General features: G+C 38.7%; 1 protein-coding gene across 1 annotated transcript in view; it reads left to right on the plus strand.

Moving 5' to 3' along the window:
* LOC126232687 (Down syndrome cell adhesion molecule-like protein Dscam2) overlaps positions 1-17,442 on the plus strand; it is a 408,767-nt gene that overhangs the window by 379,966 nt on the left and 11,359 nt on the right. The gene's annotated exons all lie outside the window — the stretch shown is intronic.

Below are 17,442 nucleotides of genomic sequence, written 5' to 3' on the forward strand. Positions count from 1 at the left end.
CAACACTTGAGCAATTTACCAAGCAGTTTATAGAGACATTCAATAGAATGCTTCATTAATGGATTTTCAGACTTCTAAACCAGACGAGGAAAATTGGAGTTCACTTCATATCAGCACTGATATTTTCTGAGGCTGTCAAAATTATTAAAGATTGGCATTATCTTGTCATTTGTGTGTACATTCCAAACAGTATCTATGATTCCATGCTCAGTTAAACAGCACAAAATAATTGCATCACCATCATGACTTGCACAGCTTGGAACCAGCCCTCTTTCTCAATACTCTTTTGGCCACAGAAAATCATTGCATACAGGCAACTGTGTAGTTTTCAGTACAGTTCAATAAAGCATGATGTGTGTCTATTGAAGCTTCTGTGCACTGTTCAGTCTGTTAACAAAACACTAATGATCATTTCAAGTTTAGACTGAGTACCCATGGTTGCAAAGTGTCAGCATGGGAAGTTTCCCATCAAATTGCTGTACACCACTTTGATGTTATTTGAAGTTTCAACACTGCTGTGAGACATAACAACATGGAAGATCAGCCTTGCCAACAACTCAGGGTGATGACTGCTACTTGGAAAGTATGTAGGTACCTCAAGGGAATGCTACAGAACTGTGCACTTCTTGTAAGAGCCAACTGCAAGGACTACGATGAGCCAGAATGTGCACAACCATCACAACACAGTTGATATGGCCTCTAGGTATCTAGTATAGACAACAGTACAAATCTCCAACACTGAAATGCATTAAGATGGTTTGTGAGTGAACATCTGGAATGGAAAGTGGATCAGTGTAAGATTTGTCTGACAGATATATCATGGTCATTGTAGAAAGGTGCAATGAGAGCTAGGTACTGATGCAAATCTCAAACATCCATTTCCACAGATTCAGCAGGGAGGTGGACCAGTCGCATTGTGGAATGCAATCATTTACATATGTCACAGTCATTTATATATGTCAGACAACACTCGTTGCTATGCAGTATCAGGACAGAATCATTCTGACCTATTATCCAGCAGAACTGTCAACATTTAGGTGATGGATTCATATTGTAAGTTAATGGTGCATGAACGCACCACTCCCATTTCTGGAACACCTTCCTCCAAGAGGAGTGTATCAAACAAATGGAGTTACCTACAATGGCGGTTGAAAGAACCCAGCTGAGTAAGACTGGGACCAGTTCAAGCTTGCAGTGTGCCATTGCAGGAACCCTCCTCACACTCTCGATAACCTCATGAGGGCTGCTGTCATGGAATGGGACAGGCTTCAGCATTAACATCTCAGCTACGTTGTGGATTACATAATGGTGAGGGTCCAAGTACATTAAAATGTACAGAGTATAGCTACACAATATTGAATGTCACCCAGCAGCTGGTTTTGATTGCAAAGATGTGCACTTTCAAACAGACTGATTTTACTGTGGTTATTATTTTATTCTTATTTCACAGTCAGGGGTGAATACTGAATTTTTTCAGGAGAAAGGGGGGGGGGGGGCACATTAGGATTAGAAGAGTGAACATGTCCTAATAGCCTTTGTGAATATAATTTTAAAATAAACACACACGCACACACACACACACACACACACACACACACACAAATTCCCACCAAAAAAGTCCAGCTTAATTTTCCTGTAGGACAAATAGTTTGTGCATAGTGAGTGAGATAATCTGAAAATCTTCTGTGTGGTATTTGAAGGTGTTTTGAGTTGCATTAAACACATACGTAAGGGCAGCTGCATCACACTGTATATATACTGTATTATTACATATTAGAAATTAATTTTATTAACAGTCATCATCATGTAAGACATAGATATTAGAAATATGAGGTGCTATCCAAAATTTTCAGGACTGGTGCTGCCATCTGTAGAAAACTTTACCTTTGGACTAATGGTCACCATCACTCTCAAAGTAGTTCTCATCCGCACGTACACACCAGTCCCAGCACTTCTGCCACTGGTTAAATGTTTTCTGGAAGTCCTGTTCTATGAAGGTGTTTATCACCGCCAGCAGTGCTTCTTGAATCCTCTCTAGAGTGTCGAACCGACGACCTTTCAACTTGTTTCAGTTTTGGGAATAGTGTAAAGTTGCAAGGTGCCAAATCTGGCGAGGACGGTGGATGGGGTACAACCGCCATGTTGTTTTTTGCCAAAAACGTCCTGGTGAGCACGTCCTATGTGTGACAGGGCGCGTTGTCGTGATGCACCAGCCAGTTCCCTTGATGCCAAAGTTCAGGCCATCGTTGCCGCACATTTTCATGAAGCCATCACAAAAAAACACAGTAGTATGCAGAATTCACTGTTTGGTTGGGTGGGATGAATCTTTTTGTGCACAATTCCCTTGGTATCAAAGAAAACGATGATCATGCTCTTCACTTTGCTCTTCACCTGTCTCACTTTCTTGGGTCTTGGAGAGCCCGGACTCTTCCACTGGGACGATTGTTGCTTTTTCTCTGGGTCATAACTATAAACTGGTGATAACCAGTGACAAGAAGGTTGGATCATCAGATGTGGTCTGACGAAGGTCCGTTCACACTTAAATATGCTGTGCATTCTGATCGGCAGTCAAGATCCTTGGCACCAATTTTGTGGTGATACAGTGCATGCCAAATTTATGAGTCAGCATTCATTGGCACGTCCCATAACCAATACCCACTTCATCCACAAGATCTTGAATGGTTCGATGTTGATCCGCACGAACCAGTTGTTGAAGCTTGACAGCAGGCCTTCCAGTGTGAGCATCATCTTAGACGTCTGTACTGCCAGCCTTGAACCGAGCATGCCACTCAAACACACATGTATGGCTCATGCTCTGTCCCCCAAACACTTGTTGAATCATTGCAGGGGTCTCCGTAGCACTTTTCCTAAGATTCACACAGAATTTGATACACATGCACTGTTCTGTTCGTGGATCCATCATAAAATCACCACACACCAAACAGAGTATTACGGAAATCACTGTGGACATGCAACACGTCCTCCCAAATGAATGTCACGCTGCACACTGACTCATCAGATATGCAGCTCTCACCACCTAGTGGTGCAAAGATCTACTACTCCTGAAACTTCCTGGCAGATTAAAACTGTGTGCCGGACTGAGACTCTAACTCATGACCTTTGCCTTTCGCAGGCAAGTGCTCTACCAACTGAGCTACCCAAGCACGACTCATGCCCTGTCCTCACAGCTTTACTTCTGCCAGTACCTCGTCTCCTACTTTCCAAACTTTACAGAAGCTCTCCTGTGAACCTTGCAGAACTAGCACTCCTACTTTCCAGATGGTAGCACCAGTCCCAAAAAATTTGGATTCACCTCATATGTACTTTTATTATAGTGGTAATTTTATCACAGTCATTATTACTTATGGTCCAATGAAAGTTTCCTCTTGTTTTTCCTACAGAAGATAGCCATCACTTCCTCAGCATTCATCATTGATGTGCAATATCTTGATGGATATGCATCAATGCCAGTCCATGAAAATGATCATCTGCCATCTTACTCAAAATTTATGTCTTTAGATGGCATAAGTTTGAGAAAGATCTTTCCACAGTGGTGGTTATTACTTGCTACAGAAAATGTGCACAACAACTGTCACATCGTTTATAGGTCTCTACCACAGACTTTTTAACATTTTCATCCATTTGTTTGAAATTTATGTGGTTCAGCATTTTGCAAAACATGCTCTACATCTTATCACCAAAGTTCTGCAACAACAATTTTTATAGACACTTGATTCTTTGTAGCTAAGGTGTAGGGAGTCTTAGTGATATTTCATTTAGCAAATGTTCGAGAAAAGGTATGACCATTGACAGAGGGTAATATTCTACAGACTATGTCTGAAAATGGGGTCAGTTTGTATGATCAAAACATAGCTGTACATTGCTATATAAACAGAGTGCCATTTGTAAGCATCTCTGAATGTTCTCCATTGATTAGTAACAGCATCTATTTGTTGATATATTCAATTAGCTTTCACCAACTTTTTTCATTTGAGTATCAGTGGTATTGTTTTGATGACTAAGTATTGAAGCAGCTCAGCTCATGGTGTGCACTGTCCTCTCTGCTACCCCACTGCACAAAGCCAGGTGTAATGTGTTTAATGTCTTTGCATATGTATAGCATCACAGCTCTGACACGAATGTATTGATTTTTTATTTACTTGAAGGCTAAATTAATCAGAATTGTTGTGGCATATGTTTGACGAAAGTTTGTTTAGCCATTTAAAGGTAATCTGCTATATACAGCAAAGCATTTGCCAGCAGCGTATGTGGTATGTAATTTGATGTCATACTAAAATACAGATCTCAAAAATAACTACAAAAAATTCCATGACAACATGCATTTATCTTTTATGGTTCATCCATATTCACCACTTTTGTGATGTCTTTCAGATCCGCTGCCTCAGGTGCAGTGGAAACACAAAAATGGTGACTGTGGGTGAATGGTAAAAGATAAGCATAAGCTCTCATAGACTTTTGTGTAGATCTTTTTGAGATCTACAGATCCATACTTTTCAGTTTGACATAGCTTTTATTGCCTGCATGATGTGTTGTAAAAGAGTACATTATCAACAAACCAACTATTATCACCTCTGCTACTGATTTATTTTTTTAAGTAGACTATGATTGGCCTCAGGGTTCAAGCTATCTCCTTATCAAACTTCATCAAATTCAATTCAGTGGTTCAGACATGAAATTAGACTGACTGACTGACAGACAATGTTACTTTCACATTTATAATATTAGTACCTTATGTATCACTCATTGTGGCTTTTAACAAGAAGTGAAGTACCATATCTTGACTGAAATATTTCGGTTCCTGATAAAAACATCACACAGCACATCAGGTACTATTTGCAAACAAGAGGGCTTTGGTGAAATGCCAAGGGGCATAGAACAGCAAATGTACTGACTATAAGAAGTCTATGATGGAAAACCAAAACCTGAAGCTTCAAATAAAGCTGCTTAAAGTAACTGGTGGGAATATGATTTCTTACTAACTAGGAAAAGAATCCAGAGAGATCAAATATTTACTGAAAATATCTGAATATGTGATCCTGAATACAGCCCAATAAATACAAATTTTTCACACTTTACTAGCATAATGAGTAAAACTACGCCATAGCTCATTTATCTGCTACAAAATCATGAAACAACAAATAATATTCTTGTTTTATTGTACTTTTATCATACATGCTTACAATAAAGAAACAAGAAGTAATGAAGGCATAACACAACAAGTCATACTCATGTTCCATTAATGCCAGATTTTCTGCATTTTTTAAGCTCACAATTACATGCTGCCTGAGAGTAAAAATTGTGATTACACCAAGAGACTCTCTCTCTCTCTCTCTCTCTCTCTCTCTCTCTCTCTCTCTGTGTGTGTGTGTGTGTGTGTGTGTTTTGGACTGTTGGACTGCCTTGGTTGGGAGAGGGGGCATGTGCCCTGCCCTGCCCTGCCCCCCCCCCCCTCCAATCCCCTTCCCCCGTGAATCCACCCTTGTTCACAGTAATGCAATTTTTAGTGTCATAAGGCATATTTTTTATTCGCTATTTCTCTTCAGTTTAAGCTCATACACATTCACAGATATGCAGGTTTGTAAAACTTTTAGGTAGCAGTTTAGTATTAAGATTATACAATGTTTTTGTTTATCAGGAAATCTTATGAGTGCCATGGCTAGGCTACATATTCAGAAATAAGTTTTCAACAAATAAAATTAAAACTAAGTTTGAAGTATATTAAAAGCATTATGCTACAGCGATTTGTATTTGTCTTTAACCTTGTATGTCCTCTCATTGTCAGTTATTGTTTATTCTCACTATAGCTGACATATTTTGATCACTTAGAATTGCCTTCAGATCTAAGTACTCTGACATAGGGTTCTAAATAAACAAAATGCATTGCTTATGCAGCTACTTAAATCTGTAAATGATTCCGCATGATCAAAACCAGTCATAAATTAAAAACGGGCAACTGAGGTTGAACAATAAATGAAAATTACCTTAAATTGTCTATTCATATACACACAGCCTCTATCCATGCTTCCAAATCCAGCTGCTTCCATGAACTTTCAGTAATTTTTAACGTAGTATGTACTCTCGTTATCAGTTGCAGTTGAGCTGATTGTTTATTCACTAACACATGGCCTCTATCCATGCCTCCAAACTCAGTTGATTTCATGGCTTTTCACTAGAGAGACCTTGCTGAGGTAGATGCCAAATATTGCACCTCATCCACAACATTTTTTGTTGTTGTTGAAATAATTGTTTTTACATGAACCTGTAGAATGTGTTAATCCAAGACTGAACTTTTAAATAACAAAAAATGCCTTTTGGGAGCATGATAAAGATTTTTGGAGAACATTCTCTCACAATCAGGTAAACAACTTTATAAGACAAAAGCAGAGTTGTTTGCCTGAAGGTAGAAGCATATCCTCCCAAAACTTCAGTTTTAAAGTGACCAGTAACAAATTCGCCTACTTTATTTCTTCATTGATAGTCCTCGGTGTCAACGTACTGCATTTTTATATGTTATACTGGCTGAAAAACGGATATGGAAGTTCAACACTGACTACTGTCAGTGATGTAGCTGACAGTTTCACAGTTGCGTTTCACAGTTCTTTACTTTCACTGTTCACAACCCCCCCGTATTACACAGTTATATGGCCAGTTCACAACTAGTTAATGATAAACCTCATTAATAGCTTGCAGGCAAACATAAGCGTACAGCTACAATAGTTTGCTGTTGAACATCTATGATCAGCAAATGTCTAACCACACAGTTCAGAGTTCTTGCAGAATAATAAGGTATGTGTGAAACTCTTTCTCAAATAAATTGAGCAGGCACTGTCATTGTTTTAATACATGGCATATTTGTGTTATACTAATTCCATTGTTAAGTTAATGCATTATTGTTACTCTAAGTGATACAGACTTCCCGTCTGAAAATCAGCCGTGGACTGACTATCTCAGGACCAAAAATCAGGCCTTTATATATCCTCAGAATACTAGGTCTGAAACTAGACATTGTTTGATGCTTAATTTACAAAAAATTACAATTAAAACATAAATCATTCAATTAACTGAAAACATTGAAAAATTTCTCTTTTTTAACAGTTTCTCTGTCACAAAGATTAGGCCAAATTATTTGTTTAAATAATGTAATTAACAGATACAGTTATACAAACAATAGTTTTGACAAACCTGTTAATTATTTTGGAATTAATTAAGGGTTGGCTATGCTAATATGTTTTCTAATGGAGCCAAATAAATACTTTAAGAATCCTAGTAGTTCTTCTTCCAAATGTTTATAATTAATACACAATTTATATTTGTTTATAAGTCTAAAACAAGTCACGAAACAATTACTGTTTTAAACCTATAACAAAAGATATTAACTAATAATAGTCAAAATAAATTAGGAAATTAATTACATAAACAAAACTAAGCACAAAATTAGATCTAGGGCTATATTTCTTAAGACTGAGGGCCACCCTTTCACTTTTTGTCTTAGATATACTGTTCTTTTTTCCCCAGTGGCAAGAATTGGTACTTTGGCCACTAGTACAACCCTCAGTAAGTGACAGATGTAAAGTGAATATATACACTCTGAATTTAAATTTGTTTGCTTCATATTTTTGCCTGTATTACTTACTCAAATAAAGTATATCTAAAAACAAAGATGATGTGACTTACCGAACGAAAGCGCTGGCAGGTCGATAGACACACAAACAAACACAAACACACACACAAAATTCTAGCTTTCGCAACCAACGGTTGCTTCGTCAGGAAAGAGGGAAGGAGAGGGAAAGATGAAAGGATGTGGGTTTTAAGGGAGAGGGTAAGGAGTCATTCCTATCCCGGGAGCGGAAAGACTTACCTTGGGGGAAAAAAGGACAGGTATACACTCGCACACACACACATATCCACCCGCACACACAGACACGAGCAGACGTCTGCTCGTGTCTGCGCACGCGCAGACGGACATGCGTGTGTGTGCGAATGTATATTTGGTCTATAAATATGTCTGCTCGTGCCCGCACATGCGTAGATGGACAGGCGCGTGCGCGCGAGTGCACACCTGTCCTTCCCCCCCACCCCCCCACCCCCAGGCAAGTCCCCCCGCCCCCGGGACCGGAACGACTCTCCCCCCCCCCAAAACACACATCCCCTATCCCCCCCCCACCCCCCCGACGAAGCAACCGGGGGTTGCGAAAGCTCGAAATTTTGCGTGTGCGCTTGTGTGTTTTTTATTGTGCCTATCTACCAGCGCTTTCCCGTTTGGCAAGTCATGGATGGGGATGGGTTGGAATGGGTTATTGTTAATTGGAATATCTTGTTGTAATGAGAATTCTGATTTGACTGCAGCCACCATACAGATGTGCACTCATCAAAGTAACACAGTATCAATTCAACAGCAATAGACAACTGCTTGCAGTGATCAGCATTTGTAAAAACAGCCTTGAGTACAATGGAAAATTTGATTGATTGATTGATTGATTTCTTTATTAATCCATGTAACAATTTACATTGTGTGGATTTCGTCAGCAAAATCATATACAATACAATATACCTACAATTATACACATAAAATTTGTATTTACACACATTTTTGAGGTATCTTAAATTAGTTTTATATGCTTGTGTAATTTGTAATTTTCTTATAGTACTGTACAATTTTTGATTTAATATTATAATTATTTCCTCATGTATTACAATGCAGGCTACTTTAATTACACTACATGTTTTAATTCGGATAGTCCATTACTGCGTAATAACTTTTATTTAATAAAAAAAAAATTTAGTTTTGTTTTGAACTGTCCGATTGTGTCAATATCTTTTATTTTTTGGGGTAATTTATTATATAATTTAACAGCATTGTATAACAAGCTCTGCTGAGTTTTAACTTTATTTTTCCTCTCTAGATGCAGATTGTATTGGTTTCTAGTTTCATAGCTGTGTACTAAAGAATTTTTCATATAGCAGTCCATATTTTTTTTTACATACATAACACTTTGAAAAATGTATTCACAGGGGACAGTTAGGGTTTCCAGCTTTTGGAAATGTTCAAGGCAGTGAGCCCTACTGCCACTCTTGGTTATTATACGAATTTCTCTTTTCTGTAATTTGAAAACTATTTGAATATTTTTACTGTTGACTCCCCAAAATATTATTCCGTAGGTAATAACAGAGTGGATATAAGAAAAATATACAGATCTGACACATGTAGTATCACAAACTGCAGTCAGAATTCTCAGAGCATAGCATGCTGTAGCGATTCTGTTACTAAGTATTTTAATATGTTCTTCCCACTTTAACTGATTGTCAACATGCATACCAAGAAATTTTGTGTAGTCTACACATTCTATAGTTTCATTGTTTAACTTAAAGTTGTTATAGTGTGGTTTTTTGCAGACATAGAAGTTAACAGCATTTGTTTTTTTTAAGATTTAGTGTTAGTTTATTATTGGATGCCCACTCACGTACACTGTTTAGTGTTTGTTTGGCTTTTTCTTTTAGTTCATCTGGTGATTTGTCACTGATTAGAACATTTGAGTCATCTGCAAACAATATTGTTTGTCCATGCTTGATGCTCTGTGAGAAGTCGTTTATGTAAATGAGGAATAGTACTGGGCCAAGGACACTACCCTGTGGGACACCTATATTTACATAATTTGGGTCTGAAGTATACTTTACAATGTAGTTTGAGCAACTTGAATTATTTGAGATTTCAGTTATCTGTCTTCTATTTTTTAGATATGACTGGAACCATTTGTTCACACGTCCCCTTATTCCAAGTTCATCTAACTTATTTAACAATATGTTGTGGTCTACTGTATCAAACGCTTTAGTTAGATCAAGAAATATACCTGTTGTGTAGTTCCCTTTATCTAATGCTTCTAGAATGTGTTTTGTGAGGTGTGCTGTTGCTGATTCTGTGCTTTTCCCTGATCGAAATCCAAACTGATCAACAGACAGTAAGTTGTATTTATTTAAATAATTCATTAGCCTATCTTTCATAATAGTTTCTAATATTTTTGCAAAGCATGATAGTAGAGAAATTGGCCTATAATTTTCAATTATTCCTGCATCACCTTTTTTGAAGAGAGGTAGTAATTTCGCATATTTTAAATAGTCTGGAAAGTAGGCCTGCTTGAAAGATTGATTTATAATATCAACTAAAGGTGGAAGTAGGCTCTTGATACAGTCCTTAATTATAAAAATGGGGACTTCATCCAGACCAGCTGAGTTTTTTTTTTCTCAGTTTGCTGACTGCTTTATAGACTTCTTCCTGTGTTTTAGGGAATAACACCATTGAGTGCGATACACCATTTTTTGGCTTTTTGACCTGAGGGGCTGTTAGAAAATTTTCCTGAAATTATATTCCTATGCTACTAAAATAATCATTTATATAGTTTGCCAAATATATTGGGTCTTTTATTAGAGTCCCTTCCTCTTTGATTTTCAAGTTTGACAGATTCATTTTCCTGGTACCAGTTTCCTGCTTCACAATCTTCCATACTGCCTTATTTTTGTTTTCAGCAGAGTGCACTATTTTGGAGTTATGAGCTCTCTTTGCTGCAATTAATATTTTCCTGTATGTTTTCCTATATCTTTTATAAAAGAGTGAGAAAGCAGGATTAGTTTGGCTGTGTTTAATGGAGCTCATGTACTTTAGTGTTTCAGATGATTTTTTGATTCCTTTTGTGAACCACTTGCTTTTTCCTGCTGTTGATAATAGACATAATACTTTAGGAAATGTTTCTTCAAAATTTAATTTAAACAATGTCATGAAATTTTTGAATTTTTCATTTGCATCTACCTCTGAGTATACCGAGTCCCATGTTTGTCCTGCTATCTGTTTGGTAAACTCATGTCTATTTTTTTTAAAAAAAATTCGTCTGTAAATATGCATTTTCTTTGTTTCTTCTGGAGCCACTTTTATATTAATGATTTGAGCTGAGTGATCAGATAATCCTAGCTCTGCTACCACCACCTCACAGTTATCTTTGCCTAAATGTTCTGGTCTTACGTTAAATCAGTAAGTGGCTCGAAACAGCATATCCAGACACTCCGGGATGATGATGGCATTGAAACAGAGGATGACACGCGTAAAGCTGAAATACTAAACACCTTTTTCCAAAGCTGTTTCACAGAGGAAGACCGCACTGCAGTTCCTTCTCTAAATCCTCGCACAAACGAAAAAATGGCTGACATCGAAATAAGTGTCCAAGGAATAGAAAAGCAACTGGAATCACTCAACTGAGGAAAGTCCACTGGACCTGACGGGATACCAATTCGATTCTACACAGAGTACGCGAAAGAACTTGCTCCCCTTCTAACAGCCGTGTACCGCAAGTCTCTAGAGGAACGGAGGGTTCCAAATGATTGGAAAAGAGCACAGGTAGTCCCAGTCTTCAAGAAGGGTCGTCGAGCAGATGCGCGAAACTATAGACCTATATCTCTGACGTCGATCTGTTGTAGAATTTTAGAACATGTTTTTTGCTCGAGTATCATGTCGTTTTTGGAAACCCAGAATCTACTATGTAGGAATCAACATGGATTCCGGAAACAGCGATCGTGTGAGACCCAACTCGCGTTATTTGTTCATGAGACCCAGAAAATATTAGATACAGGCTCCCAGGTAGATGCTATTTCTCTTGACTTCCGGAAGGCGTTCAATACAGTTCCGCACTGTCGCCTGATAAACAAAGTAAGAGCCTACGGAATATCAGACCAGCTGTGTGGCTGGATTGAAGATTTTTTAGCAAACAGAACACAGCATGTTGTTATCAATGGAGAGACGTCTACAGACGTTAAGGTAACCTCTGGCGTGCCACAGGGAAGTGTTATGGGACCATTGCTTTTCACAATATATATAAATGACCTAGTAGATAGTGTCAGAAGTTCCATGCGGCTTTTCGCGGATGATGCTGTAGTATACAGAGAAGTTGCAGCATTAGAAAATTGTAGCGAAATGCAGGAAGATCTGCAGCGGATAGGCACTTGGTGCAGGGAGTGGCAACTGTCCCTTAACATAGACAAATGTAATGTATTGCGAATACATAGAAAGAAGGATCCTTTATTGTATGATTATATGATAGCGGAACAAACACTGGTAGCAGTTACTTCTGTAAAATATCTGGGAGTATGCGTGCGGAACGATTTGAAGTGGAATGATCATATAAAATTAATTGTTGGTAAAGCGGGTACCAGGTTGAGATTCATTGGGAGAGTGCTTAGAAAATGTAGTCCATCAACAAAGGAGGTGGCTTACAAAACACTCGTTCGACCTATACTTGAGTATTGCTCATCAGTGTGGGATCCGTACCAGATCGGGTTGACGGAGGAGATAGAGAAGATCCAAAGAAGAGCGGCGCGTTTCGTCACAGGGTTATTTGGTAACCGTGATAGCGTTACGGAGATGTTTAATAAACTCAAGTGGCAGACTCTGCAAGAGAGGCGCTCTGCATCGCGGTGTAGCTTGCTCGCCAGGTTTCGAGAGGGTGCGTTTCTGGATGAGGTATCGAGTATATTGCTTCCCCCTACTTATACCTCCCGAGGAGATCACGACTGTAAAATTAGAGAGATTAGAGCGCGCACGGAGGCTTTCAGACAGTCATTCTTCCCGCGAACCATACGCGACTGGAACAGGAAAGGGGGTAATGACAGTGGCACGTAAAGTGCCCTCCGCCACACACCGTTGGGTGGCTTGCGGAGTATGAATGTAGATGTAGATGTAGAATACCTGACCAACAGCTGTCTTTGAGTATTTTGTTGTTCTGGTTGCACTGTTAACCATTGGAACTAAATTGAAACTTTGAGCAAGACTTTGTAATGAGTCCCATGTAGAATCAGGATTCAGTTTATCCACATTTAGGTCTCCATATATGAGAATGTGGTTCTTTGGAGTGGATATCTTGTTAAGAACATGATTAAGTTTGGAGAAAAAGATATTGAAGTCTCCACTAGGAGATCTGTATATACATAAGATAATCAAATTCCTACACCTGTATTGGTCCCCGATTTCAACTGCTGCCAGTTCAAAATGTTGCTCTTCACTGATTACACATAAATCACTTCTGGTCTTGTACTGATAATTTTGTTTTACATAAATACAACACCCTCCACACTTCATAGAAGTCCTACAGTATGCACACGCTAAATTATAAGACTGCACGACTAACTGATTACTTTCAGCCTCATTGCACCAATGCTCAGAGAGACAAACAACTGAGCACTCTGTAGACTCCAGCTCCACTTCTAGCTGTTGGGTCTTATTTGCTAGGGAACATATATTTTGGTGGACAACTGTTAAGTAATTTTTTCCAGCACTATTTGCATTCCCACTTTTTTTCGTTTTAATGTCGTTCTGTTTTGGTTCAACTAATTCCTTATTACGATTACACTCACGTTTTCTGTTTGCATATGGTATTCTTGGATAGTCACCCCCTGCAGACCGTATTAGTTTCCCTTATTTTTTATAATTTTACATAAATCCAGGAGCATTTTACTGAAAGTTATTGCGCCTAGTCTGTTTAGGTGCAGGCCATCCCTACCCAGACATTTGTCGCCGAGAAATTTATTTGGGTCAACAAATACAACACCAAGTTCGTCGCACTGTTCCCTAATGCCAGTGTTTATTTTGTTTGTATACGCGTTACTCACTGATCTTCTTTGTAGAATTCCGTTGATAACAATTCTGGAGCTTGTAAACAAACCTTTGGCTGACCGAATTACATTACGAATATCATTTATGATTTCTTCTTGTCTGCTGCTTCTAATAGAGTTTGTCCCTACGTGAATTATCATGCCTTTAAAATTTGTGTTGGAATCGTTGTTTTGGTATTTTTCCGTGTTCCTAATGTTGTTGAATTGTTTCACAATCTGCTGTGGTCGGATTCCAGGGCGAACATCGACTTTACAGTTCAGAACCACTACATTTTTTAACATGGAATCGCCGATGACAAAGAAATCACTTTTGTCGATCTGTTTTGCTGGATTTATTTCACATTTATTTTTTTTTTATGTTTGTTGTTGTTGTGGTCTTCAGTCCTGAGACTGGTTTGATGCAGCTCTCCATGCTACTCTATCCTGTGCAAGCTGCCCTCCACGCTGCCCTCCAATACTAAATTGGTGATCCCTTGATGCCTCAGAACATGTCCTACCAACCGATCCCTTCTTCTGGTCAAGTTGTGCCACAAACTTCTCTTCTCCCCAATCCTATTCAATACTTCCTCATTAGTTATGTGATCTACCCATCTAATCTTCAGCATTCTTCTGTAGCACCACATTTCGAAAGCTTCTATTCTCTTCTTGTCCAAACTATTTATCGTCCATGTTTCACTTCCATACATGGCGACACTCCATACAAATACTTTCAGAAATGACTTCCTGACACTTAAATCTATACTCGATGTTAACAAATTTCTCTTCTTCAGAAACGCTTTCCTTGCCATTGCCAGTCTACATTTTATATCCTCTCTACTTTGACCATCATCAGTTATTTTGCTCCCCAAATAGCAAAACTCCTTTACTACTTTAAGTGTCTCATTTCCTAATCTAATTCCCTCAGCATCACCCGACTTAATTAGACTACATTCCATTATCCTTGTTTTGCTTTTGTTGATGTTCATCTTATATCCTCCTTTCAAGACACTGTCCATTCCATTCAACTGCTCTTCCAAGTCCTTTGCTGTCTCTGACAGAATTACAATGTCATCGGCGAACCTCAAAGTTTTTATTTCTTCTCCATGAATTTTAATACCTACTCCGAATTTTTCTTTTGTTTCCTTTACTGCTTGCTCAATATACAGATTGAACAACATCGGGGAGAGGCTACAACCCTGTCTTACTCCCTTCCCAACCACTGCTTCCCTTTCATGTCCCTCGACTCTTATAACTGCCATCTGGTTTCTGTACAAATTGTAAATAGCCTTTCGTTCCCTGTATTTTACCCCTGCCACCTTTAGAATTTGAAAGAGAGTATTCCAGTCAACATTGTCAAAAGCTTTCTCTAAGTCTACAAATGCTAGAAATGTAGGTTTGCCTTTCCTTAATCTTTCTTCTAAGATAAGTCGTAAGGTCAGTATTGCCTCACGTGTTCCAGTGTTTCTACGGAATCCAAACTGATCTTCCCCGAGGTTGGCTTCTACTAGTTTTTCCATTCGTCTGTAAAGAATTCGTGTTAGTATTTTGCATCTGTGACTTATTAAACTGATTGTCCGGTAATTTTCACATCTGTCAACACCTGCTTTCTTTGGGATTGGAATTATTATATTCTTCTTGAAGTCTGAGGGTATTTCGCCTGTTTCATACATCTTGCTCACCAGATGGTAGAGTTTTGTCAGGACTGGCTCTCCCAAGGCCGTCAGTAGTTCCAATGGAATGTTGTCTACTCCGGGGGCCTTGTTTCGACTCAGGTCTTTCAGTGCTCGGTCACAGTTTTCCACTTATATTTGCTTACAGATTTACCGCACGAATCGTTTTCCGCCACTGTTTTCACTGGGATTTGCATATGCGAGTTTACATAGGTTTGTTTACTTCCCAATAACGGAGTTTGCACACGGGAGTTTATTGAATTTCCACATGTTTCGCTTTCTGCCACTGTTTTTGCCGGAATATGCACATGTAAGTTTTCATGGTTTGTTTTTTGCTCGCGAACTGAGTTTGCACAAAAGAGTCCTCAAATTTGTTTGTTTTGTTCTGTAATGGGTTTGCACATACGCAGCTTGCCGATTCACTTTTTAGCTTTGCGTTTTCTTCTTTCAGAGACTGAATCTCTTTTTTGAGAGTTCCGATATCACTTTGTAGCACTTTAATTATTTCTTCTTTTGACTTTATGGTACTTACAAGTTCTGATGTTTCCCACTGGAAACAGTCGGTGCATGTCCACGGAACTTCGTCACTAATGAATTTCAGGTTCATTTTTGCGCACTTCTCATGAAGCCAAAAATTGCACTTTATGCATAAGATTCCTTTTATCACACGTTTTCTGCATTGCTTACATGTAGAACCACTGAGTTTTTCCTTTTTGGTAGAGACAGACGTGTCGTTACACTTTTCATTCGGCGCCATCTTGTAATTAAAAAAGAGTTTTAGTTCATTTTCACCTTTCACTCTTGGCCGTACTCCCACAGGTTTCATCTTTTTTCCACATAAATCACCAGTTCCATCCTACCTATGAGATTTTTTTGTGTTTTACTTAATTTTACAAGTTTTCCCCTGTTATTTTACATATTTTTATGCTTTTTTTTCCTCCACTATGAATCCTTGCTCCCTATCCCTAGTCTTAGCCAGAACCTAGTCCCACATACTGTGCCTGCATTGTATCCTAGATTATGGAACCTACAAACAAAAATCTGTGACACAGCTATTGGCACCCCCATGGCACTATCCTATGTCAACATATTGGTGGGCCATCTAGTGGAATTCTTCCTAAACACCTGTAATCTGAAGCACTCAACTGGTTCACAATCATTGACGACGTCTTCTTGATCTGGATTGAGGGTGAGTACAACCTATCCACATTCCTCCAGAACCTCAACACCTTCTCCCCATTCACTTCACCTGGTCCTCCACAACTCAACAAGCCACCTTACTTGATGTTGACCTCCACCTTAAGGAAAGCTATAGCAGTGCCTCCTTCCATATCAGACCTACTAACTGCCAGCAATGCCTCCACTTCGACAGCTGCCACCCATTCCCTACCAAGAAGTTCCTTCCATACAGTAGCTGCCTGTGGTTATCACATATGCAGTGACAAGCAGTCTCTCTCCAGTTATACCAACCATCTCAGTGATGCCTTCACAGGCCAAAATTACTCACCAAACCTTTTGTACAGAAACAGATCTCCCATGCCTTGTCTCTTCAGTCACCCATCACCTTCCATATACCCACCGTCTGACCACAAAGGAGCACTCCGCTTGTGACTCAGTATCATCCAGGACTAGAAAAACTGAATCACATTCTCCATCAGGCTTTTGACTACCTCTCATCATGTCCAGAAATGAGTGATATTGTACCCACTATCCTTCCAACAGTGGTATTCCACCATCCTCCAAACCTATGCTGTATCCTTGTCCATCACTACTCCACATCTGGCCCCAGTCCCTTGCCACATGGCTCATATCCCTACAATAGGCCTAGGTGCAAGACTTGTTCAATACATCTTCTCACCATTACCTATTCCAGTACAGTCACAGAAATAAATTTCATAATTAGCATTAGATTGTGCAATTAATAATATGAATTTTAAGTATACTAGAAATCTCATAATTTCAAATATTTTTAAAAGAAGTGTAATTTTAACTGTATGTACAGAGTAATAACAAATTAATTTCTTTTTATACATATTAGCCTGAAATATAATACATTTTATACAAAATCATATGAAATTCTTTTAGTTAAACAGCTGAGATCTGCTCCTTGCTGTTGATCAAC

This window comes from Schistocerca nitens, chromosome 1 (assembly GCF_023898315.1).
Source record: "Schistocerca nitens isolate TAMUIC-IGC-003100 chromosome 1, iqSchNite1.1, whole genome shotgun sequence".
Classification (NCBI taxonomy): Eukaryota; Metazoa; Arthropoda; class Insecta; order Orthoptera; family Acrididae; genus Schistocerca; species Schistocerca nitens.